The sequence below is a fragment of the Chinchilla lanigera genome, unplaced genomic scaffold (genome assembly GCF_000276665.1).
Source record: "Chinchilla lanigera isolate Chin_1 unplaced genomic scaffold, ChiLan1.0 scaffold00014, whole genome shotgun sequence".
NCBI classification, from domain to species: Eukaryota; Metazoa; Chordata; class Mammalia; order Rodentia; family Chinchillidae; genus Chinchilla; species Chinchilla lanigera.
In genome coordinates, this window is record NW_004955415.1 from 25,414,790 (window position 1) to 25,426,021 (window position 11,232).

Below are 11,232 nucleotides of genomic sequence, written 5' to 3' on the forward strand. Positions count from 1 at the left end.
TGACAAGACAGAGTGTTGAAGATAGTGATTTGCTTTTCTAGCTGAGTATGATAAGGTACAAGAAGAGAGAAAGACATGAATTAAGAAGAAACTCATGTCTGTGAGCAGAACTTAAGGAAAGTAAAGGGTGCCTAGTGCATGCTGAGTTTTCAGTAGAAGCTGTTTTTCAACATTTCTAGTCTTTCCAAAAGGCAAAACTTCTCAAAAGAAAATCTGGCTTCAGACCACAATCAAATCAACAACATAATATAAGACTTTCTAGAAAATTGAGGTAGCTTCTAATAGACCTTCTCAGCTATGCAAAAAGGCAGTAAAAACCTTAATAGCCTCATTCTGCAACATCCTTTTTTGTCTTTTTTTTTAGCTTCTTAATTTTTGGTGCTGAGGACTAAACCCAGGGCCCCCTCCCCACTTGCAAGATAAGCATTCTACCATTGAGCTAAATCCCCAACTCCAGAAACACTCTTACGCTCCGAGTAAAGAAACTATTTTAAATGTAATTGTTGGTGTAGCTTAGTTCAACAAGTGATAAGGTGATACACAGAAAACCCAAAACATTCTTAAAGGAATTGTAGCTACTTAGACTACAATACACAGAAACAGCTGAAAACAAAAATAGGCTTCTGGTTTTAAAAATCTATAGTTAGGGAGCAAAGCAGAGAAAGCTACAAACATGGACCATCTCCTGGGGAAAGAAGAAAGAACTCAAATGGGAGAGTCAAGAGCCTAGAAGGTGACTTTAAGAGCCAAGCAAAACAGTTGACTGCAGAACTAGTCTCCAAGAGTAGAGCCAGGTCCAAGCAAGGAATCGTCCCTGCCTCAGAATGACAGGCACAGGCTGGGTTTCAGAACTGCCATGAGCAATGCCCACCCTCTGCCTCTCCTGTCCCATTTTGGGATACACGTGGGAGTTGCAGCATCCAGTCCCTGTCTTCACTTTTGGGTCTGAGTTGGTTCTGGGTGCACCACATCTGACACACCTCAGAGGCCCCATCTATACCCAGACCAGATTGAAATCACAAGCTCCAGGGACCCTGTAACCCAGTGATACTTTTGAACATCTTAGGTGGGGAGAATTTTATTTGCATTTGATGAATGGAGATGCTTGTGGCCAGAGGGAAACCAAGAGGCTAGCGATGGTGGTGGTCATGGTCTCAGGATCTTTGTGGCACCTTCCATTAGAAGGTCAAGACTGCTCTGACCTTGGGTCTGGGCTGAGCTTGTCCCTGCCTCAGCCCAGAGGAATATAAAGGATACAAAGCCAGCAGGGTCTCAGTGTCTGGGCCTCAGTGTGCCTTGAAGCTTCACCGTCACTTGCTTTGAGTCTGTCTTCGCCTTGCTGGAAGGAAGCTGGTCTGTTGGGAGATGAGGATCCCTTAAGAGACACCAGGATGTGCCAGGAAAGAGCCTCAGCTGCCATGTTGAGGCTGGTGCTGTGTCCCAGCCTCTCCAGTGGAATGCATTCCCATGGGGACTCAGACGAAACTAGCAGACAGTTGACCCAGACCACTCAACCAGCTATGAGGAGAGACAAACTGTCGTGTTAGGCTGCTAAGTGCACAGGTAACTGGTTACACAGAAGCAGTCAACTGTTATATGCTCACTACCACCAGAACCATGACTCTGTCTGTGTTGGCAGTGGGGGGATTCAGAATAGTCCTACAGTCCTGAGGGCCTTACACCAGAAAGCAAAACAACTCGTGCCCATTGTCTACTCTCCCTCTCCCTCTCCCCCTCCTTCTCCCTCTCCCCCTCCCTCTCCATCTCCCCATCTCCTTCCCTCTCCCTCTCAACATCTGATGGGTCTTTTATTCCAGAGGCATCTGGAATCAGTGCAAAGCTGTACATTAACTCTGCAGATAATTTTTTGACTTGCAGTTATCTTAATATATCACCAATCAAAAATCCTTCACCAAACCTAGACTCCCTGAAAGTCCAGGGGAAACTGGAACCATACAATTGCAGTGGCTGGCACTTAGAGCAGTGGCTGGGGTGCTGCCAGGTCACCTGCCCAGGGTGCTGTCAGGGGTAGTTACTGCCACCTCACTGCAGGCGAGCAGACTGGATCATGCTCATGACCCTGGGAATGCCACCAGGCGCCCCTCGCATCTGCGGGGTGGGGATGTGCTGTCTGAACAGCATGGTTAGCACAAATAAATCCTCATCCGTGTTTCCTGGGATGGAGGAGTCTGCCCCCTGATCAGTATGTGGAGTGAAAACCCAGCACTGTCATGGGCTCTGCTGCCTGGTAAAATTCCACTGGCTGGCCAAGGTCCAGCCCCAGAGCTGCCAGCTTCAGGAAACATCCCTTGCTTTGACTCCATTCCCCAGTGTGGCAAAACAGTAATCCCATGCCCGCATCCTCGCCCGCCGCTGCTGGATACCGAGCACCAAGGCCTCAGAGCACAGCCCACCAGGGCCTCAGGTCACATCCAGAGAAAGTCCTCCCTGTCACCTTGCAGCACCTGTGTGCGCCTGACTCCGGGAGACAGGGTGAGGCTCTGCTGAGCGCATCGGTCAGTCCGCATTATCCAATTCCTGCTTGGAGCCAGGCACTGGCTGGGACGTCACAGCAGGAAACAAAACACAAATTTCTGCCTTCAGAGATCTTAATTTCCACTTAGAGGAGACAAACAATAAGAAGAAAGTAATAAGCAAAATGCAGAGTTTATGAGAAGGTAACAAATGTTTTGCAGAAAACTCCAACAGAGAAAAGGAAATGAAGAGTAGGCATTTTAAAAGAAGCTTACATTTGAGTGAAGATTTGAACACAAAGCAGGATTAGGCCAAGAGGGTCTGACGGATGCTCCTGGCACAGGAAAGAGTTGGTACAAAGGTCCTGAGGCAGATCAGCTTTTGCCTGGTTTTCATGGAGAAGAACAAGGAGTCTAGAGTGGATGAGGCTGTGTAGACAAGCGTGCTCCTTTTGGAAGATGAGACAGGACTGGGCACAGGGGTGGAGGGGCTTGCAGGACTGGAGAAGGATTTTAGCTTTGACTCTGAGTGAGATGGAAACTACTTTGCCGTGTCTGAGGGGAGGACAGACACAATCTGACTTTGGCTTTTAAAGAGTCAGTCTAACACATTTGTTGTTACAATGTCAACTGTTGTAACTGTCCTACTAACCTATTTGATTGTTCATCTTTTTTTCTCTTAAAAAATGTCAATTTGGGGCTGGGGATTTAGCTCAGCAGCAAAAGCGCCTGCCTGGCAAGCGCAAGGTCGTGAGTTCAGTTCCCAGTACTGGAGAAACCCCCCCCCCAAAAAAATGTCAATTTGACTATTCAATTCAGCAATAAGAGGGTTGTGGGGAGGTGGGAGCTCAACACCTTGCAGGAGCCTGAACAGTGGAATTAAAAGAGGAGAGACCAGCAAAAGCAGGAAGCCAAGGACGTGAGCCTCAAGGAGAGCTGAGAGCTCTGAGAGCCTCAGAGTCAAGCATAATACCCCAGCCAGGAGACCCTGGGGGGCCTTCGTGTACTCTGAACAATGTTTGCAACAGACAAGGTGGTGCTGTGTGTGAGGAACCAACAGTAGCTCCCAGATTTCTGATCTGAGCAAGAGAAAGAGAACTGCTGCAGGCTGAGGCAGGAGGATGTGAGTAGACCAGGTCTGGGGACAGGTCTGGAGGCTGTATCTTTTGCATTTGATATTTCTGTTTGTTGAGACCATGTAGACCATGGTATATTTGATTCTGAACTCCTTTGAAGAACTATGGGCTAGAAACATAAATTTGAAAGAACTAATCAAGTTGGGAACTTGGTTTTACTCCTGATTTTATCTCAACAGTAAATTGAAGTAGAGGGGCAAGAGATTACATGCGATATTAGGACGAATGATCATCTACAATTCTTCCCTGTGTTAACACCAGGCTTTTATCTCAGAGCCATGCAGCTCTCCTTGAGGATCACATCCTTGGCTTCCTGCTTTGGCTGGTCTCTCCTCTTTTGATTCCACTGTTCAGGCTCCTGTAAGGTGTTACCCTGTCAGACCCAGCATCCAGGAGCAACAGCAGAGGAGCTCTTGTGCATGTGGATGAGCAGCAAAGGGCTCAGGGACCCAGCTTCTGGCTAAAGGCAGAGCTCAGCAGGCAAAGGGAGCTACAACTGTTCTATGGCCACAAGGCAAGCTACAGACAGCAGAGGCTGCACTAGGCAGGCTTTCCACCTTGTGAAGGAGCTGGTGCTGCCCACTGTGCAGAAGCACAAATGCTTTATTCTTCCAACACCTAGCAGGAGGCACTTCGCAGGCTTGTTGTGGACAGAGAATATACATCGTGCATAGCCCAGGACAGTCTCAATCAGCATCTTGTATCCCAGCATAATTACAATCAGCATCTCCTTTCATTCTCAAAATGACCTTAGTTTGAAAGATAAATTGAATGGTCACCCATTTTAGAATCTTCCTTTACCATCCCCCAGCACCTTTCCCTGATGACCCAGAACTTTCTGACTTTTCAACAGTTATGAATTAAGTCCCTTTCTATGGGCCAACCCCAGAAACATAGAAAATGTTCTCAGTTCTCTCCTTCAACTGGAGAACAAGGAATAAAAGCAGGCAACTTGTTATGGTTGATACATTGTGTCAACTTGCAGAGTCTAGACATTTGGCTAAGTGACTCAGCATTTCTACATTCTAGGGTGCAAAGGGCATGCCCTTCCTGCTCTAGGATGTTGTTCATTGTGTCAATGTGAGAAGTTTAGAAGGTTAAGTATGTGAGTGCCACCCCCTGGGTGGGGATTGCCTGCTTACTGTATAAGGGAGGGAAAGAGGCTTGAACACACTGCCATTCCCCCCTTAGCTCTTGTTGCTTTGCTATCTTCTGCCTCTGAGCCAGCCAAGTATGGACTGAAACCTCCACAAACTGTAAGCTAAATAAACCTTTCCTTCCTTAAATTTGGGCAGTGGGTATTTTGTCTCAGCAAGGAGAGAAAGTAACCAAGACACAACCTCAGTGCATGAGTGACTCTCCAGTTAAGGGTCACCGGGGTCACTGAAGCCTTCTAGGTTCCTGGTCTCACCTTTTGTGATCCCAGTTCCCTCAGAGCTGTAGTTGGTTGTACAAATGGCTCCTATCACTTATGTGATGGGCATCAGAAACACAGTCCCTAGATCTACATCCATTCATATCACTATCTGCTAATAACCTCTTTCCATTCATGCAACAACTACTTATCAGATGCTTCCTTATGCACAGTGTACTGGGGAATGCAGAAAACATTCACATATTAATCCAAATCTTAGGTCCAACAGAAAACACAAATGTGCAAATCTCACCATGCCTTGATGTAGAAAGTAAAGTGACCAAAAAAAAAAAAAAAAGATGTAACTGACCAGAAAGCACTCAAATGATATAAAACCCTCATGTGCTTTAAGTCAACACTTTGTGCATTGATTATTCACTCCACAGACATTGCTGAGTGTCATTTATCAAGTGCCAGCCACTTGATGGACTTGATCACATTTAATCTTCACAGCCACAGTCTGAGGTCAATATTAGAATTTCAGCTCCGTAGGTAGGAAGCCTGGGGCTGTGAGAAGGGAGATGCTTGATGAAGATCACAGGGCTGTGCACCAAGAATTGGAGCCAAGGTCTATCTGCATGTTCTTTCTGGATGCCACCTCCAGACAGGGTGCTGCTGAGGCCTTCAGACCTCATCTGCTCATGGCAATAGTCATCTCTTGGGAACACATGACCAGGTCTCCATGCCACTTCACCTTGGCTCAAAGCAGAGCTGAGGGTCAGGTAGGAGAATGAGACCCTGACATCATAATGCAAAGGGGCACTGCAAACCTCAGTAATCCATATCAGTGATATCTCAGTACACTACTTTAAAAATATTAAATTACAAGAACCATTAGCTAATGTCCTCATTTCCTTTGTCCCCCAACAAATCTACAGCTACAAAATGAATGAGTTGTGGGGAGACAAGGTACAGCATGGTGCCTCTAATTAATAAGAACTTATACTTGATCTCCTAAAAGTGTGTACCTTAAATATTCTCAGCACACACATGGTGACTGAGCTCGATGGCTGTTAGTTAGCTGGATTGTGACAATCATTTCACAATACATATGTATATGTACAATCTTTATTTTTTTCAGTTATATTTCTACAGTTGAAAAACTAAAATAAATCTAAGAAATGGCCAGTTACTGCCCTTGGGCTGGCTGCCTGTGTTTTTGTAAATAAGGCTTTATTACATTTCACCTGTCAATACGGGTCACATCCACTGGCCCCAAGAACCTGGTTTCACTTACACAGAAGAAACTCCTTTTTAGGCTGGGGGACAGAGTGTTTGTCTGTAAATAAAGGCCACATCCAAATTAAGGTTCTGGACAATCACAAAGAAGAACACCAGGAGGCAAATCGCTCTTCAATTCTGCCTCAGAGCCACAGCCACCCTAATGCAATTTTCGAACAGGAATAGGAAATAAGCTCCCTGAGTGGGGAGAGTTGGGGAGGGGCACCAAGAAAAGGGATGGTACTGGGAGGCCCAGGGCCTCTTCCCTGCAGCTCCTCATGCAAGATGAACACCGGGTGTCAGTGTCACCTCTCCACTCGTGAATATGATGTGAGCTGTAGCTATTTTTACCTCACACGTTTATTAACTGCTGGGGCTGTACCATACACAGCTCTGGTGTGGGTGCTGAGTAATTATTAATGTGAAAGCAGAGTGCTGGGGCCCCCAACAGCCATTTTTAACTGTGGACATTATTGCTCAATTTTGAGTTGCACCCAGGGACTCATAAGAGGAAGACATAATGCTTGTTTGTGGAACTTTTATAGCTAATTGACATTTTTTCAGTGCTCCCCCGACAGCTGTAGTTACTCTTGATTGGAAGGGCCATGAAAAGCATCAAGTTGTGCACTGTCTCCAGATGGGGCCATATTTCTGGTATACCACCAGCAAAAAGAATAAATACAAAGCAGTCAAAATAAATACACTCAAAAGTGATAAAGAGGAGGTGAAGTGATTGGCAAAAGCAGCTCTCTGCGTGCAAAAATAATGGATGTTATTTTCATACTAATTGAGGATATTTTATTATCTGGAGCTGTCAGATTTCCTCCTTTCAAAGTAACATTTTCCTCCTTCTACATCTGTTCTTGCTTTACAGAAAAAGAGTGACACGGAAGTAAAGTTTTTCCTTGCCAGGCAATGTGCCTAGTCTCAGGTATAGACTCCCTGCTGCTGTCCTTGGTACTGGTGGTAGGAAATAATGCTTCCACTGTCCTGGCTGTACAAAGTCAAGTTCATGCAACAAATATGATCTGGATCAGGTTGATAAATAGAAATGATGCTAACAATTTCACACTTGCCTTTGGATGTGTTCACCCACAGACTATTCACGCCTAGGAACTAAGATTTTCCCTGATAAACAAAAACAAGGGGGGATCCCTTGGAATAAATATCACTTTGGACTTGTAGAAATTATAGTGAATGTGTATATAGATCTATTTCCTGTCATTGTCTTCATTCTACTTTTTTGACTTCAAAAGTCTATTGCTGCATGAACACAGTTCATTTGAGACTATTATTTTGAGAATAGAATAATATTCCAGATGGAGGGCATCTTCTACCAAGCAATATTTCTGGTTGGATGGATGAACATCTCATCTCTCTTACATCAAGGTTTTCTACCCCATACATTTCAGATTGAAAATATATCCCATGCTGAGTCTAAAAATCACAAAACAGTCATATTTGAATGGTCACATTTCACATTCAGTAAGGCGTAGGAAAGTATTCAGGAATTTGTTCAAAACCTATGTTCACATATTTTCTGTATAATTTTGTTGGGTTAAGAGATCAGTTTTCTAAGCCAGAGCATTAGTGAAGAAGGGGAAGGACTTCTAGAAGCAATCACAGTCCCAGCAGAGAGATGACAGAGAACAACATCCTGGCAGCAATGGAAAACATTTTTAATTCAAAATAACTAGATATGGGTATTCAGGGAGCCCAAGTTAGTGAGTACAGCTCAAGCACACATCAGCCTTGTGGGTGTCAACATAAAACAATACTCAGTAAGAGGAATGTTTCTGAGACATCCAGGAAAAAGCTGTGTTCTAGAACTCCAGTTAAGAAGCAGGAAAGACACATTTTAGAAAAATCCATTATTGTTATCATTAGTATTAATGGAGGACAATTAAAAGAAAAACCTTCCGCATGCTGCAAGATTCCATTGGTCTCAAATAAGAGAATCTTAATTCAAATTAACTTTAGCAAACTAGGGAATGCATGAACTCCCCAAGCAAAACCTCAAAGATGAACTGGACTCAGTGATCCAATGATGCCATCAAGAATCTCCATCTTTCTACCTTGTTTTTTTTTTTTTTTGGAGTTTTCTTCCATTCAGTTTGGTAACTCTGAGGTGAAGAGAGCATGTAAGTATCCATGGTTTCAGCATTAAGTTCCAAAGAATGTTTTAAAAAAATTAAAGAGTAAAGAAAGAATAAAAATTCTTTAATATTTAAAACATCAGAGAAGGAATACCTTTAGATGTAATTTTAGAAACACAGCAAGCTTGTACATATTTTTAGAAACAAGTATTGAGCTCTTCAAACCCTACAAAATATATGTTCTACTGAGTTAAGATTTTTTCAATTGTTATTTTTGTTATCACACATTTGTAGTACAGAGCCATCACACTCTTCATGGGAAGTCGGTACACGTACACACACACACCTTAATTCTTTTTCATCCTCTTACTTTCCTCTCCTTCCCACTCCCTCCTACCTAGATCCTCTTCTCATTTGCAAAAGGTCTATCTCCCTACTTCCTATTATCTACCTTTTATTTTGCTCTATATTTGTATTTTTAGTTTCTCACAAAACAGAAAACATACAATGTTTAAGTTTGGTGATTTATTTCACTTAACAGTATAGCCTCAAGGTGCATCTATTGCCCTACAAATGACTCAGTCTTTATGGCACAGTAGTACTCCATTGGGTAAGTACCAATTTTCTTTCTCTCAATTCAGTTCATCTGTTAATGGATATATAGGCATTTCTGAGATATAGCTATTATGAATTGTGCTGCTATTAACATGGGTATGCATGTATCACTGTAATCTGGCATTGTTATGGCTTGTGTCTAGATGTTACCCCCAGGCCTTATGCAGTCACAGGTGGGGTTCTCATAGGTGGCTGGATCTAGAGTGTGTGATGCTGGGATTAGGAGTGTGGCACTGGGATCTAGGTGCCTGATTACTAAGTTAGCCCACTGATTGGTTTGGCATAATTCTGGGTAGAAATAAGTGTTCCCCACCCTGAATGTGAGTGCTACTTGCCCTAAGCGTGGGTAGCCCACCACAAACTGTTTCTCCTCTGCCATGCCACTCTGCCTTCTGTCCAGCCAGGCTGAAACCTCTACAAACTGTAAGCTGAATAAACCTTTCCTCCTTTAACTTTGGGTGCTGGGTATTTTGTCTCAGTTACAAGAAAAATAGCTAAGACGGATATTTTAACTCTTTTGGGAAGATACCTAGAAAGGGAATAGTTAAGTTAAATTAAATTTTCAGTTTTACTTTTTAGCAGAATCTCCATACTGATCTCCATAATGGTTGTATTAGTTTATATTCCCACCAACAAAATAGAATGGTTTCTTTTTCCCCACATCCTTGCAAGCATTTGTTATTTCTTGATTATGACCATTCTTTCTGCAGTAAGATGTCTTCTCAGTGTTGTTTGAATTTGCCTTTCTCTAATTGTGTTGAACATTTTTTCATAGGTCCATATTTCATTTATACTTCTTTCTTTGAAAAAAGTCTGTTCACTTCAGTTGTCCGTTTTTAATTTTTTTTTATTTTGGGGTATCTAAGTATTTAGTTCTTTATATACTATAGATATTAGTCCTCTGTCTCAGGAATAGCTGGTAAAAATTGTTTTCTATTCCGTAGATTGTCTCTTCATTCTCTTGGTTATTTTATTTTCTATGCAGAAACTTTTAAATTTGGGCCTGGGGATTTAGCTCAGTGGCACAGCACCTGCCTGGCAAGTGCAAGATCATGAGTTTGATTCCCAGTACCGGAAAAAAAAAAAAAAAAAAAGGAAACTTAAATTTGGTATGATCCCATTGCTGATTCTTGGCATTATTTTGTGTGCAATTGGGACTCTGTTCAGAAAGTCCCTGCCTGTGCCTATTTCTTCAAGGGTTTTACCTATTTTCTCTTCCTGTAGATTTTTTTTTTTTTAACATTTAGATCTTTGATCCATTTCTATTTTAATTTAGCACGTGGTGAGAGGTATAGGTCTAGAGGCAATCTTGTGCATGTGGATAGACAATTTTCCCAGCACCATTTAGTAAAGAGGCTCCAGTTTATATTTTTGGCCCCTTTGTAAAACACCAAATAGCTGAAAGTGCCTGCAGTGGTTTCTGCATCCTCTACTTTGTTCCACTGATCCACATTTCCATTTTTGTGCCAGTAACATGCTGTTTTAATCATAGCTATGTAGTATAATTTCCAATGTGGGATTGTGATGCCACCTGCTTTGCTCATGTTTCCCAGGATTGCTTTTGCTATTCTCAGTCTCTTTGACTCCATATAAATTTTAGAATGCTTTCTTTAGTTTTCTGAAGAATACTATTGGTATTTTGATTGGGATTGCATTAAATCTATATATTAGTTTTGGAAATATGGCTATTTTGATAATAATCATTCTGAATATGCAGGAATAGGAGATATCTTTGCATTTTCTGATCTCTTTGATCTTTTTTTAAAGAGTACTATAATTTTCATTGTAGATATCTTTTATTTCCTTGGTTGGGTTAATTACTAAGGCTTTAGTTTTTCTTGATGCTATTGTGGATAGTGTTCTTTTCCTAATTTCTTCTTAGTAAGATTATTATTGTTATACAGGAACATTATTGGTTTTTATATGTTGACTTTGCATGCTAATATGATAGTTAATTTGGTTATTAATTCTAGGAGACTTTTCATGAACATTTTTGAGTCTTCTATGTAGAGGATCTTGTCATTTGCAAATAATGATAATTTGACTTCTTACTTTTCTATACACAGTCCTTTTATTTCTTTCTCTTGCCTGATTGCTCTGGATAATGTTTCAAGTAGTACATTGAACAGGGGTGTTAATAGTGATTGTTTCTGATATTAAAGGCAAAGCTTTTAGCTTTTCCCTATTTTATATGATGTTGGCAGTAGATTTGTCATACATGGCTTTTATGAAATTGAGATAAGATCCTTTTATATTTATTTTTTCAGGGTATCTTT